Consider the following 15469-nt stretch of genomic DNA (forward strand, 5'->3'; position numbering starts at 1 on the left):
TTCCTTGAATCTTCAATCTCAAATAGCATTCACTAGATGAACACAGAGGTTCACTGACTCTTTGTTTCTTAGGCTCCAGCCCATGAATGAGGACGCAAGGGGATCGAATATTGACCAGAGAAATTTGCTGACCTGCCAGTTCCCTCTTTAACTGTAATGTTAGGTAAAGATATTACTCTAAGGTAAACATAAGCTTTGAACATCAAGCAACAAAAGGCAGCGATCATGAAGAAGTAGGAAGCATATGAGGGGAGTCCTACAATTGCCCCAGCTTACTGTCTGGAAAATGTTTTCAGGTCATGATACAGATGAAACGAAGCCAGGCAGGACAGTTTCTTTCCTAAGTTGAGAAGATGGAGCTGGGAGTGCAGGAAAGCCAAGACAGCTAGGATTATCAGGGAAGATCACCAGAGAGGAGAGACCTGCACAGAGAGGGTGTCCCCTTCAAGTGTTCAGCTGAGTACTGATCAGGCCATGCACATGAGAAACTTATCCAAAGTTGGGGGAAGAATCACCTTGAAAGGATTAGGGAAAAACGATAACTGAACATCACATAGGGTTAGAGTATTGCCTGTTTCCCAAATCCATGGTAGAAAATCTTATAATTTAAGGGGCATCAGGAAGAGTTTTAAGAAGAGTCTTCCTCAACAGTGGGGAAGATTACTCCTACACTAAATGCAGCTCTGTTTTCCACCTAACAAAGTTTGAACCAAGTTCTGAAAGGGTCAAATGTTTTCAAGTAACTTAGCCATATTCTAAAATCCAAACTTGGAATATTTATAAGGATACAAAAATACCTAGCACATGACAAGGTAAAATCACAATGTCTGGCATCCATTAGAAAATTACTAGATGTGCAAAGAAACAGGAAAATGAAACCCATAATGAGAAAAAAAATCAGTCAACCAAAACTGACACAGAAGTGACACAGATGATAGAATTAATAGGAAAGGACATCAGAACAGTAATTGTGACTGTATTCTGCATACTCAAAAAGGTGGAGAAAGGATAGAACACATTAAGTAGACACAGAAAAAATATTAAAAAAGACACAAAAACTTCTAGAAGTGAAGGTTGCTGTGTCTGAGATTTAAAAATACACTAGGTGGGATCAATGACAGATTAAATATTGTGGAAGAAAAAATTAGAAACTTAAGGACATAATAATAGAGACTATATAAAATAAAACACAGAAAAGTGCTGAAGAAAAAAAAAATAGACCATTAATGAGCTGTGGGGTGACTCAAATGGCCAAATAGCTGCATAATGGAGTCCCTCAAAAAGAGGGCGCATGGTAAAAAAATTGAATAAATAACGACAAAATTTTGTTCAAATTAATGGAAATAATAAATCCACAGATTCAAGAAGTTAAATACAAAGAAAACTACATGAAAACACGTAATCAGTTTGCTTAAAACCAGTTATAAAAAGAACACTTTAAAGCAACCAGAGGAAAAGGAGACATTGTATATAATGTGGAACAAATGGAAAACAAATAAATTTAAATTCAATCATATAAATGTCAATGGTCTAAATACTTTAATTAAAAGGCAGAGAATATCAGCTTGAAACATAAGACACACTTTATGCTTCTTAGAAGAAAGCCAATTTAAGTGTAAGAACACAAACATATTGCAAGTGAGGGATGGGAAAAGATATACCATGATAATACTAATGACAGGACAGCTGGATTGCTACATTATGATCAGATTAACAAGGATTTCAGAGTAAAGAATATTACTGGGATACATTGGGTCATGTCTTAATAATAAAAAGGTCAGTTCAAGAGGACTTTATAAATCTAAATGTATAGCACCTAATAACAGAGCTTCAAAATACATGAAGTATACACTGATAGGTAGGACTGCTAGATGAAATGCACAAATCTAACATTATAGTCAGAAATTTCAACATCCTTCTGTCAATAATTGACAGAACAAGTAGGCAGAATGACTAATTTTAAAGAAGACTTGGAAAACACTATCAACCTACTTGACCTTAAAATTTACATTTATAGAACACTTCATCTAACAAAGCAGAATACATTTCTCTTCAAGTGCACATAGAATATTGACCAAGATATGCCATATTCTGGGCCATAAAACAGTCTCAATATATTTTAAAGGATTCAATTCATGCAAAGTAGTTCTCTGAGTATAATTGAATTAAATTGGAAATCAGTAACAGAAAAATTTCTGGAAAATTCCTAAATATTTGGAAACAAAATAACAAACATCTAAGTAAGCAATGGGTCAAAATGGAAATAAAAATGAAAATTAAAAATTAATTTAAACTGAATAAAAATAAAAACATCAAAACTTGTGGGATGCAGTTAAGGCAGTACATTGAGGGGTGTTTATAGCAATAAACACCTACATTGGAAAAGAAGAAAGGTTTTGAATCACTGATGTCAGCTTTCACCCTGAGAAATTAGAAAAAGAAGAGCAACTTAAACCCAGAAGAAAAGGAATAATAAAGATCAGAGTTGAAATGAATGAAATAAAAAACAGAAAACTATAGAACAAAAAACCTCCCAAAGTTGTTTCTTTGAAATGATCAATAAAGTTGATGAAACGCTAGCCAGACTTACTAGTAAATAAAAAAACAAGAATATGCAAATTACCAATATCAGGAATGAGAGAGCTGATAGCACACTGGGTCCTACAGATGTTAGAAGAATAGGACAATAGTATGAAGAGCTTTATGTCAACAAATCAGACAACTCAGATGAAATGGACAATTTCCTTGAAAAATATAAATTACCAAAACTCATTCAAGAAAAATAACTTGAATAGCCCTATATCTATTTTAAAATTGAATCTGTAATTAAAAACCTTCCACAAAGTACACTACAGGTCTTGAAGTCTTCTTGGGTGACTTCTACCAAACATTTAAAGAAAAATACCAATTATAGACAAACTACTTTAGAAAACTGAAGAGGAGGGAGCACTTCATAACTACTATTACGAGGTCAGTATTAGTCTGATATCAAAACTAGGTAAAAACATTACAAGAAAAAATTATGGACAAACATACATCATGAACTTAGAGGCAAAAATGCTTAATAAAATGTTAGCAAATTCAATCTAACAATAAAGTAAAAAGAAGAATGCCCCAAGACCAAGTTGATTTTATCCTAGGAATGAGAAAGTTTGATTTAACATTAGAAAATCCATGTTATTAATCCATTAAAAAAGGAAAAATATATGAGTTTTTCCATAGATGCAGAAAAATATTTGACAAAATTTAATATACATTCATGATAAAAACTCTCAGCAAAGTGGGATTAGAAGAGAACTTTCTCAGTCTGATAAAGGCAATCTACAAGTCTCTTCGGTTAACATTATTCTTAATGTTGAAAGACTCAGTGTTTTCCCTCAAGATCAGGAACAAGATAAGGATGTCCTTTTCAACCACTTCTATTCAGCATTATATTATAGGTTCTAGCTAGTACAATTAGGCAAGAAAAAAATGAAAGTCACCCAGATTGGAAAGGAAGAAGTAAATTGTCTTTATTTATAGAACACATGCTTGTCTATGTAGAAAATCCCATGCAATCTACAAAAAAGCTACTAGAACTAATAAGGGAACTTTGTAAGGTTGCAGGGTATAAGATCAGTGTTTAAAAATCAATTACATTTCTATATGCTAACAACAATCAAAATTAAAATGAAAATACCATTTACAATTGAATCACAAAATAGAAATGCCTAGGGATACATTGAACAAAAGATGTGCAAGATGTTTACACTGAAATTACAAAGCAAAGCTGAGACAGAATTAAAGAGGAATTAAATGAAAGCTATATTTTGTTTATGGATTGGAAGACCAAGCATTGTGAAAATGTCAGTTCTCCCCAAATTGATCTACGGATTCAATGCAATCCCAATCAAAATCCCAGAAGGCTTTTTGTGTAGAAAGTTTCAAACTGATTTACAAATTCACTTGGAAAAGCTTTTAAGTTTAATTAGGTCCCATTTGAAAAAAAAATTTCACTTGGACTTATAAAGGATCTAGAATAGTAAAAATAAATCTTAAAAAGAATAAATTTGAATTAATCCTTGAACACACTTTGAGACTTATTATAAAGTTAACAATGCGGCATTGAACTCAAGGGATGCAAATAGATCATGGAATGTAATAGAGTCCAGAAATAGATCCATACATGTGTGACATATACAGTCAATAGATTTTAAATTTTATTTATTAACAGACTGTATTTTTAGAGATTTTAGAGAAGTTTTAGGTTCACAGAAAAATTAAGCAGAAACTACAGAGAACTCTTATATAACCTCATACTACCTTCCCACCCCCAGTTTCCCCTATTATTAACATTTTGCATCAGTGTAGTTAATATGTTATAATTGATTATAACAATATTGATTAAAATGATACCGATACATTATTATTAACCAAAGTCCATAGTTTACATTAGGGTTTACTCTTTGTGTTGCACGTTCTATGGGTTTTGACAAATGCAAAATGTCATATATCCACAATTACAGTATCATACAGAGAAGTTTAACTGCTCTAAACATCCCTCGTGCTCCACTATTCATCCCTCCCCACGATCTTTTTATTGTCTCCATAGTTTTACCTTTTCCAGAATGCCGTATAATTTGAATCACACAAGTATATAGCCTTGTCAGATTGGCTTCTTTCATAATAAATTTGCATTTAAGTTCCTCTATGTCTTTTCCCGGCTTGATAGCTCATCTCTTTTTAGTGCTGCATAACATTGCATTGTACGATGTGCCACGGTTTGTTTCTCCATTCACATACTGAAGGACACCTGGGTTGCTGGAAATTATGGATAAAGCTGCTACAAACATTTGTGTGCAGATTTTTGTGTCAATCTGTTTCCAGCTCCTTTGGGCAAATACCAAGGCGTGTGGCTGCTGGATTGCATGGTCAGAGTGTGTTTAGCTTTGTAAGAAATTGCCAAACCATCTTCCAAAGTGACTCTACCATTATTGGCATCCCCACCAGCAATGAATGAGAGTTCCTGTTGCTCCAGATCCCTTGCCAGCATTTGGTGTTGTCAGTGTTTTGGATTTTTGCTGTTTTAATAGGTGGTGGTGGTATCTCATTGCATTTCTCTAATGACATAGGATGCGGAATACCTTTTCATATGCTTGCTTGCCATCTGTATATCTTCTTTGCTGCGGTGTCTGTCCAGGTTTTTTGCTCATTTTTAATTTGGCTTATTCTCTTATTGAGCTTTGAAAGTTGAGTTTTAAGAGTTCTTTGTATGTTTTGAATACTAGTCAATTAGCAGTTATGTAGTTTGCAAGCCGTTTCTCCCAGTCGGTCTTGTCTTTTCATTTTCTTCACAGAGTCTTTTGCAGAGCAAAGTTGAAAATTTTAATGAAGTCCACAGTTCTTTTAGCTGCAGTCCCTTTATTACGCAGGAGCCCTAATGAGACGGTGGAAATGTGTGGGTGAAGTGGGGAGGGGAAGCATTCTGTGATCACCTGACTATGTCTCAGTCATAATCATGTGACCGTGAGCCTGTACCTCTGGGCAATGACCTTCATGACTGCTTCTCAGCTTCTCCCTGTGCCCTCTCAGGCAGGACTGGAAAGCTAGAGGAGGCTGGAGTTCGGTTTTCCCGTCACCACGTTGACAGCCAGAGGGGCTGGTGTTGGGCATACTGCTTCTCCCAGCTCAGTCAGGCTCTGGTGGAATAGTCTCCCTTGAAGGCAGACCTTTGTTAAGGAGAGAGAGAGAACTCTGGGCATGTTACAAGATGATTACTGCTCTCCAGTTGAAAGTGTGAGGAGATTTTTCTCTGATCTTTGCCCTGAGAACTTCATGAGGTTCCTGGAGGGTAAACTGATGAAGGTGTAGGGGGCTTGCCTAAGACTGGGCTCCCAGGAGCTTTTAATCGCTCAAGCTAGACCACAGCTCCGTCTGCAGAAATTAGTTAATTATCCCTTAAGTGTTCCTACCGGGCTCCAGCTAGGGTGTTTGCTCCTGTAAGTTCTGTTTCTCTGTATGCACCTGTCACTGCGATTTGTCCTCTTTTTTTTTGCGGTACGCGGGCCGCTCACTGCTGTGGCCTCTCCCGTTGCGGAGCACAGGTTCCGGATGCGCAGGCTCAGCGACCATGGCTCACAGGCCCAGCCGCTCCGCGGCATGTGGGATCCTCCCGGACTGGGGCACGAACCCGCGTCGCCTGCATCGGCAGGCGGACTCTCAACCACTGCGCCACCAGGGAAGCCCTGCGATTTGTCCTTTGACCTCAATTCTCTGACAGATCTAAGAGGAGCAGTTGGTTTTTAGTTTGTTAGCATTTTTTCTTGTTGTGAGGTTGGGATTGATGACTTCCAAGCCCCTAACATGTGTGACTGGAAACCGGAAGTTGTCCCTCGATTTTTGACAAAGGTACAAAGGCAATATTGACAAATAGTAATGGAACAATGGGATATCCGTATTTAAAAGAACTCTGATCCATTCTCTGCTCTATATGCAAAAATTAACTCAGAATGCATCATAGAACTTGAACGTAAAACTTAAAACTATGAAACATCTAGGAAAAAACTAAGGAGAAAAATCTTCTTAAACTTGGGACGGGCAAAGATTTCTTAGACACAACATCAAAAGCATGATCCATGAAAGGAAAATTGTTAAAATAGACTTCATGAAAATTAAGTATTTCTGATCTAAAGACACCACTAAGACAGGCAAGCCACAAGGAAAAAGTATTCGCAAAGCACATATCTATTAAAGGACTGGTACTCAGAATATATAAAATCTCTTTATTAAGAAAATAAACAACCTAATTAAAAAATAGGCAAAAGCATGTGCTTTTGAGCATGTGCTTCACCAAAGAAGATATATAGCTGCAGAAAAACACGTGGAAAGATGTTCAGCGTTGTTTGTTATTAGCGAAATGAAAGCACAAATTAAAACTGCAATGAAATACAACTACAGCCCTATTAGAATGTCTAAAATTTAAGAGCTTGACCATACCAAGTGCGGACGAGGATATGGAAGGCCTGTATCTTTCATACACTGTTGGTGGGAACGTAAAACATGCATTCCCTATGGAATGTTTGACAGTTTCTTTAAAAGTGACACAAGGGCTTCCCTGGTGGCGCCGTGGTTGAGAGTCCGCCTGCCGATGCAGGGGACACGGGTTCGTGCCCTGGTCCGGGAAGATCCCACATGCTGCGGAGCGGCTGGGCCCGTGAGCCATGGCCGCTGAGCCTGTGCATCCGGAGCCTGTGCTCCGCAATGGGAGAGGCCACAGCAGTGAGAGGCCCGCGTACCGCAAAAAAAAAAAAAAAAAAGTGACACAGGTACCATAGGACTCAGCCATTATCATCTTAGTATTCATTTAAGAGAATTAAAAGCAAAGGCTTTTACTGAATGTTCATAGCAACTTTGTTTGTAGTAGCCTAAAACTGGGAACAACTCAAATGTCCATTAACAGGTGAGTGGATAAGTTGTGGTATATTTGTACAATGGACTACAGTCATCAATAAGGAGGTAATGAAGTATTGATACACCTGCAACAACATGTCAGAATCCCAAAATAGTTATCCTGAGTGGAAGAAGCCAGACATAAAAGAGTATATAGTGTAGGTTTCCATTTATATAAAAGTCTAGAATATATAAACTAATTTATAGTGACAGAAGGCAGATCAGTGGTTGTCTGGGGATGGAATGTCAGGGTGGGGCTGAGGAAACTTTTGGAGTGATTATATATCCATTTATATATCCATAGACTATATAAGCATATGTCCATATAATATATATTACATATATTTATACACATACATATATATGTGTGTGTATATATATATCATTAGCTTGATTATGGTTTGGTTTCATGGGTGTATATATATGTAGAAATTATCAAATTTTTACATTTTAAATCATGCAGTTTATTATGTGTCGATTACCCAAATAAAGCTTTCAAAAGAACCCCCCAAATAACTAAGTGTTGGTGGGAAACTCTTCCCAGATTAGGGAACAGTATTGTGAAGTCCCTGATACAGGAAACAGCTGTGAACAAAGAGGACCACTGACTCTTCTAGTGAAAGGGACCGGTGAGGTCATCTCATCCATCTCCCTGTCCCCATGAAGATAACAAGGGAAAGCTTTCCAAAGACAGGATTCTGTACTACTTTTAAGATATTTTGTTTTTAAAATTACTGAATTTTGATCATGTTTGTATCGGGCCACATGGTATTCAACAGTATAGCAAAATCCTTCTCCCACAGAGCTCACTTTGCATGGGAGACAGACAAGATGATGGAGTTTATAAACAGTATGTGATACAGAATGGCACAGACGGGTGCTGTGAAGCAGAGAGAAGCGGGGGTGGGGGGGCTAGTAGTTTGTGGAAGGCCTCCCAGGAAAACAGCAAATGTTGTGCAAATTTGTGTCCCATCCCCGGAGGGAGATTGCAGAGCCTCTGGTCATTAGCATTCTGATTGGGAGAAATTCCCCTGTCTAACAAGAATCCCTTCATTATAATTAACATTATTTCTTGTTTTCTCCTAGAAGAGACAGAACTAGCGTATCAGTAGGTTATGAAATATCATCTTGCCTACATTGGAGGCATGAAAAATTCATCTGTACATTTAACCTTTTATATAGTCTCTGCCCTCAAGTTGAGATAACTGTAGATTCACATGCAATTTTAAAGAGCAATACAGAGAGATCCCGGGTACTCTGCCCGGTTTCCCCAATGGTAACATTTTGCAAGGCTAAAGTACAATATCACAGTCAGTATATTGATGTTGGCAAAATCCACCAGTCTTATTTAGATTTCCCCAGTTTTACATGTACTCATTTGTGTGTGTGTGTGTGTGTGTGTTTAGTTCTATGCAATTTTATCACATATGTCAGCTCTTGTGTCCACTCTCACAGTCCTGATATAAAACAGCTGCTCAGCACAAGGATTCTTTGTTTCCCCCTTTAGAGGGAAACACCACTTTCCTCCCACTGCCCAGCCCCTACTGTCTCTAACCTATAGTAATCGCTAATCTCTTCTCCATCTCTGTAATTTTGTCATTTCAAGAAGGTTATATAAATGGAATCATACCATACATAATTTAGGGGGATTGCCTTTCCTTTACTCAACATAATTCTCTTGAGATTCATCCACACTTTATTGTATAAAAATAGCTCATTCCTTTTTCTTGCTGAGTAGTATTCCTCAGTATGCATGTACCATCATTTGTTTAACCTTTCACCCGCTGAAGGACTTCTGGGCCGTTTTCAGTTGTGGGCTGTTACAAGTAAAGCGGCCATGATCATTCATGTGCAGGTTTTTGTGTTTATATGCGTTTTCATTTTTATGGGATAAATGCCCACAGGTACAATTGCTGGGTTGTACGGTGTTGCATGTTTAGTTACATAAGGAGCTGCCAAACCGTTTTCCTGAATGGCTGCCACATTTTATATTTCCACCAGCAGTGAACGGAGAGGTAATTCTGTTTCTCTTCCTCTTCACAAGGATTTGATATTGTCACTGTTTTTTGTTTTGGCCATTCTGATAGGTATCTGGTGATATCTCATTGTGGATTTAATTTATATTAGTGTGTGACTGTGAGCAAGATTTAACTACAGAAAGGAAAAAAAGAGAGGAGTAACAGGTGTTCAATAAGAAATCTTTTGGTCACTCTGTTCACCCAAGTTGAGGAAGGACCTCACAAAGTCCTCTAGGGATAGATTGAAAGAATGTCCAACTTGCAATCTCAGTTCAAAGATAAGCTTTGGACAGCATTGTCCAAAGTGTATTCTCCAGAACTCTTGTTCTCAGAGATGCTTATAGATGTTATGGGAAATAGGTGAAAGCCAGTAAAACTGGCTTTATGAGAAGTTAGAATATGAATAATCATGTGAAACTTGTAGGAGCATCTACTATGCAAACGAATAGGTATATTCAAGCCATGGAATCCCTCTCTTTTGAGGAATGCACTTTGGTGATGCTGACCTAGGGAAAAGCTTATGCTCTGCAAATGTAATATAAACCCAAGATTGGAAATCAGTCGGCTGTCAGGGAGCAGTTAAGCAGGGTTCTCTGCTCAGGATAATAATGGTAAAAATGCATACCTTTGTATATTATTTCTTAACTTTATTAAACAGCTCCAAGAGCAGGGGTCTGGGCTGTGGTGTGCCAGCAACCAGAGTCCGGCCTGGGAACCCCTCCCTCTGATGTGAGAGGGGGTGTCTTGGGGAGAAGCCAAGTGAGAAAACATGGTGGGCTGCCCAGGAGAAGGCTCCGGGCAGAGAGGAAGAAACTGGGTGTGCACCGGCGGGAGGAAGCTACATTTTTCAATAACATTTTTCACAGATGCTGTCACCTTTCTACTGTTCGACTTCAAAATTGCAACTGTTCTACATCAGTAAGAACAAAGGTGGGAGGAAGAGCCTGGAGGAAATCCCTTGGCCGGTGAGTGCGGGGGTCACATCTCTCTTTAGGGTTGAGAGCCAGAAGCCTAGGTAGGGACAGAGCCATTAAAGGTGGCCATGTATGAACACGTCCCCTGCTCACCTTGGACCCATTTAAGAGACTGTGTGTGCTCCTGGATTGACTCAGACCTAAGGCCCTGATTGTCTCATTTCTCAAGCGGGAAGCAGTCTCAGGACCATTTCTTTGGCTTCTACCCTCTCGGGAGAGCAGGCGCTATGGAGTGATTGGATATTGCAGGGGTCTGACATTTCTTTCGCTACAGACTCTAACACCGCATCCTGTAATGTCTAGGCTGTCGGATAGCTGTGCCGGGGCCCAAGAACTCTACCTCGTGGCTTCTGAGCAGGCAAGTTTGGTCCAGAGGGTTTGCTGCTGCTGGTGAGTCCTCAAAACAGAATGTTTTCTCTGGTATCGCATGGCGGTTTCAGAATGGGGGCCGGAAGATGGTTGAGGCGTTACACAGACCAGATGGCTTACTTTGTGTTCAGAATGAGTTGGACATCTTTAGAAAGCTGTTCTCTACTTGCCGTCTTTCTAGAGACAAAGTGGTAGGTGCCTCTGAGCAGAGGCTTCCTAAAGATTCATTCTGCACAGAACTGGTTCCAGAGCTAAGGGACCACAGGAAGAGGAGGTGGTAAAGAAGGAGGACTATTCTGAGGTCTGAATAAGCTTGGAGGAGGCCAACTTCTCTCCCACTTTCTTCATTACAGAGAGCACTGGGGCTTCTGCAGGGAGGAACAGTGGACGAGGGTTACCATGGGGTTGTGCGGTCACAGCCATCTGTGGACCAAGGGGAAGCATAGGTGGTGGGAGCCTCCCCCAGCCCTTCCCTTACAGCTTGAAGCAGGCTGTTGCCCCCATATTGGGATTCCAGTGCCTAGTTTATTTTCTGGAGCCCCCTGGGACTGGGTGGGGAGTCAGGACTGCTGACCCAGGCCTTGGGCTGTGGCTTCTGTCAGTTTTATTACGTTGCTATAGCGTCAGAGACCAATGATCCTGACCCCCTCTGGGATGCAGAAAATTCTTAGAACACAGACAGGACCCCGCAGGTTCCTGGCAGTTGGATTGTAACATCTTTCGAAGAGTGGCCCTGCCCCGCTGTGGAATAGGCACCAATACCCAGCCTAGAACCCTTTGCTTCTCCAGGCACCAGTGGGTAGTGGGTAAGAGCGCCTGCATACGGGGTCCCTTTCCCTCCTGGTCTGGAGGGCTGGGGGCCATGCAGGTGGGCAGCAGCAGACTGATGGAGCAGTGTGGTCCAGGGGCTGGGGCCACCTCACGGCGCAGGGCCTCTGGGAGCCTTCTCAGAACTGTGTCTGATTTTCCCCCGAGACCCTGGCTGAGGATCCAGAGCTCTGGGGCTTAGTGAGCCCCCAGTCCATTCTCTGACACAACCGGTGAGTGACTTTCTGGCTACCTTCTTCCTGGCTGCCAGGAGCCCTGGTAGACGTTTTGCGACAGCTTGCCAATCAGAAGAAAGGAACTGCCCACATTTCTGCATTCTCTGCCATAAATGGGAAAAAATATGACAGAATTTGAATTGCTTTTCTCCCCCGTGGGATAGAGTATTTTACGTTTGATTATTTTCACCCTGCTTCATTCCACAAGGCATGTGAGGTGGCTTACACAAATGCATCTAAAGGAATGAAAATAAATAATCGAATGAGTCAGGGTGATGGGACAATATTAATAAAGTGAAGCCATAAATAATTTTATCACCCCAACACGCACACGCTGTGGTCCTGTATGTATCCTAGGGTTGGGTCGCAAGTTTGTACGTATGGTGAAGGAGGTTAAAGTCCTAAAACACAGTTCACTAAAAATTTTAACCAAGGAATAAACCATGCAGTGTTTGAGTCCAGAACAGGACACAAGTTGTATATCTAAGAGCAACTTTTTCATTTTCCTTTATTAGTTTTAATAAGCTATTTGATTTATACAAAAGTATATTCATAACCTATATGTAAGTTATACATTACAGTAATATGGTAAGTATCCATGAACCTGAAGGATACATTCCCTAACTTGTGTCTACCCACGTGCTCCCTCTTCCTCCCTTTGTCCTGCTGCTTCTCTCCTGCCAGAGAGCATCACTATCTTAAATTTTCTTGACCGTCCTTCAGATTTTTCATTTTGTTTTATCCACAGTGCATAAATACAGAAATGATATTTTGTTTAGTTTTGCTCTTTTGAAGTTTTGTTAAAATAATATACCAATTGAAGTCTCCTGGGATTCTTTCTCTTCCATTCAACGTTGTTTCCAAGATTCCCTCATGTTGTGGCCTGTATGTGCAGTTCATGCTTTTTTACTTCTTTGTAACCATGCTTTTTGTGAATAGACCATGCTTCATCCACTCCCTGTTGTTGACCCTGTCGGTAGCTTCTTGTATTGCGCTATTATGAACATTTGTGCTGAATATTTTTGGCAGGTGTCTCCTGGTGCATGTATTCCAGACTGTGTCTAGGGTCATATGTGTGAACAGAATTATTGGGTAGACTTTGTAAGATAATGCCGAAGTGTTTTCCAAAGCTGTTGGAAAGGTACAATCCTGCCAGTAGAGTACGACCTTCCTCAAATCCTTATCCTTTCCAAGATTTGACATTGTTAGACTTATTAATTGTTGTCAATATAGTGGCATGAAAATGATCTCATGTGACACTAATTGCATTTTCTTGACTGGTAAGACAGTGGAATTTCACGTATTGATTTGTTTCACGTTTTTCCTCTTCTGAGAAGTATCTTTTTCTTATGTATTTTGCATATTCTTTTATTGGGTCTTTTTCTTATTGATTCGTATGAATATTTTATGTATCTTGTCTTAGGCCAACTTTTCATTTCCTAGCCAGGCGATTTTGTTTCTGACTCCAATTTTTTTCCTATATGCTGATTACTCACAAGTCTAAGTATTCAGCCTGAGACTGCCTTTTGAGCGCCACACCCATGAGCCTAACCGTGTACTCAGCATCTTTACTTGGATGTCCCGTAGGATTCTGAGGTTCAACGTGTCCAAAATTGAGCTCATCATCTTCCCACCCTGGCCGAATTCTTCGATTTTGTTTTCTGTCTCAGGAATATCACCACCAGCGACTCAGGTGTCCAAGCCCCGAACTTAAGTGTGGTTTTTGATGCAAGCCTCCCTCATATGCTACGTTCAGTCCATCAGTTAGGATACTAATTCATAAATATCCCTTGAATCCATTTTTGTCTCTGGAACCCGAATGCTACTTCTTTATTCCATGGTCACAGGAAACCCTAACCCTTTCAGAGCCCTCCTAACTGGACTGCTGGCCTGTCATGTTGCTTCCCTCCAATCCGTGCTCTGCAGTGCAGCCAGGTGATACCTTTCCAAAGCACATTATGTGGTCAGGTAACTCCCTGATTAAACAATTTTCATGGCTTCTATTTCTTTTTTTTTTTTTTTTCCTTCTTTTCCGGTACGCGGGCCTCTCACCACTGTGGCCTCTCCCATTGTGGAGCACAGGCTCCGGACGTGCAGGCTCAGCGGCCACGGCTCACAGGCCCAGCCGCTCCGCGGCATGTGGGATCTTCCCAGACTGGGGCACGAACCCGCGTCCCCTGCATTGGCAGGCGGACTCTCAACCACTGCACCACCAGGGAAGCCCTGGGGCTTCTATTTCTGATGAAGGTCCAAGCACAAGAGACTCCTCATCAGGCCCCAGTTCACCTCTTGTTCCTCATCTATGGCCAAATCCTCTGCTTGCCCTGTGCTCAGTCGTACCCAGATATGGTAGGGACTGTGTTATCTGATAAAATTAATAAAAATTGTTGGGTGAAACAGAGAACCATAAAAATGCTGTATACATGGGATGCATATTTTATTTCAAAACACATAAGTGTACATCTGTTCAGCAATGTTTTGAAATAGGGCCAAGACCTTTTCTTGGAGTGTCAGTAAGTTGATGGTTGTTGAGAGTCATCTTTCTTGCATAAACCACACCAATAATGGATTATTTATGATTTCCAGTTGCAGTCTTCCAAAAAGTATATCATAGACTTGACACTTGAGAAGCAATGTGAGTGCATAATTCTTCTATCTTTTAAAGACTTTTTTTCCTCCTCAAGCTATTGAAGTTGTTTTACCCATATCTAATTTGATAATATTTTCTTTTTAGGATTCACCTTCATTAAATCTTTTCAAAGCATTCTACTTAGAATAAAAACAGCAACTTTCTTTTCACAATCATATTTCATGAGTTTACGTGGTATTTAATTCAATAACACTAAAACTGGCATAAGCAGCCTTGGGAACAAACACAGCTGACCCTTGATAAGCATTTAACTCATCTGGGGGGTACAGAAGCGCACGGGCTTACACCCATGCACGCTCAGTGTGCTGTGGGCAGCAGTCAGTTTGTTTTACAAGAGTTGATATAAGGGAAGGTTGCTTTAGAGAAGGTCTACTCTATTTGCAGTTCTTTACGCGCTCATCTCCAGGCTTTTGCCTAAGTCGTTTCTTCTGCTTGGGATCCTGTTTTCCATTTAAGTTCACTCCTAATTCTTCTTCAGGTGTCAGTGTGCGTATCACTCATCTGATAAGCTTTCTCCGACTCCCTAGGACTTGGATAGAAACCTCACTATGTGCTGCCATGGGTTTCTATCTCCCTCTCTGAGGTTCCTCAACATTTGGGGTCAGATTATTCTTTTGTGTTCCGTGCACTGTAAGATGTTTAGCATCATCCTTTGCCTCCCCCAGATGCCAATAGCACCCTCCACCAAGCTGTGACGATCAAAGATGTCTTCAGATGTTACCCATGTGCCCTGGGGGACAGAATTGCCCCGGTAGAGAACCACTGCTCTAGATTATAAATGTCTGTTGAACGACTGAATGGCTTTATTACTTGGCCTGATACAAAAGCGAACAGCGACAAAGCAGCCTATAAATTCAGGAAAGTACTCAGGTGCTCTTTCAGACAATATCTCCATCCTGCAAAACACATTTCAGTGCACTTTTTATTTGGAGCTTTGCTGCCGGCCTAAGAAGTTGTTTTTACTGCCTGCAGGAAAATGCGATGATG

The 15469-nt window shown here is 40.3% G+C and overlaps 1 long non-coding RNA gene across 1 annotated transcript in view; it reads left to right on the forward strand.

The window, feature by feature from the left end:
* LOC132526451 (uncharacterized) overlaps nucleotides 1-10812 on the forward strand; it is a 53626-nt gene extending 42814 nt beyond the window's left edge. Inside the window, exons 2-3 of the long non-coding RNA XR_009542581.1 lie at nucleotides 10313-10411; nucleotides 10724-10812. This is a non-coding gene — a long non-coding RNA (uncharacterized LOC132526451). The remainder of the gene's footprint in view (nucleotides 1-10312; nucleotides 10412-10723) is intronic.
* The last annotated feature ends 4657 nt before the right edge of the window (nucleotides 10813-15469 follow it).

This window comes from Lagenorhynchus albirostris, chromosome 9 (assembly GCF_949774975.1).
Source record: "Lagenorhynchus albirostris chromosome 9, mLagAlb1.1, whole genome shotgun sequence".
In the NCBI taxonomy this organism is placed as follows: Eukaryota; Metazoa; Chordata; class Mammalia; order Artiodactyla; family Delphinidae; genus Lagenorhynchus; species Lagenorhynchus albirostris.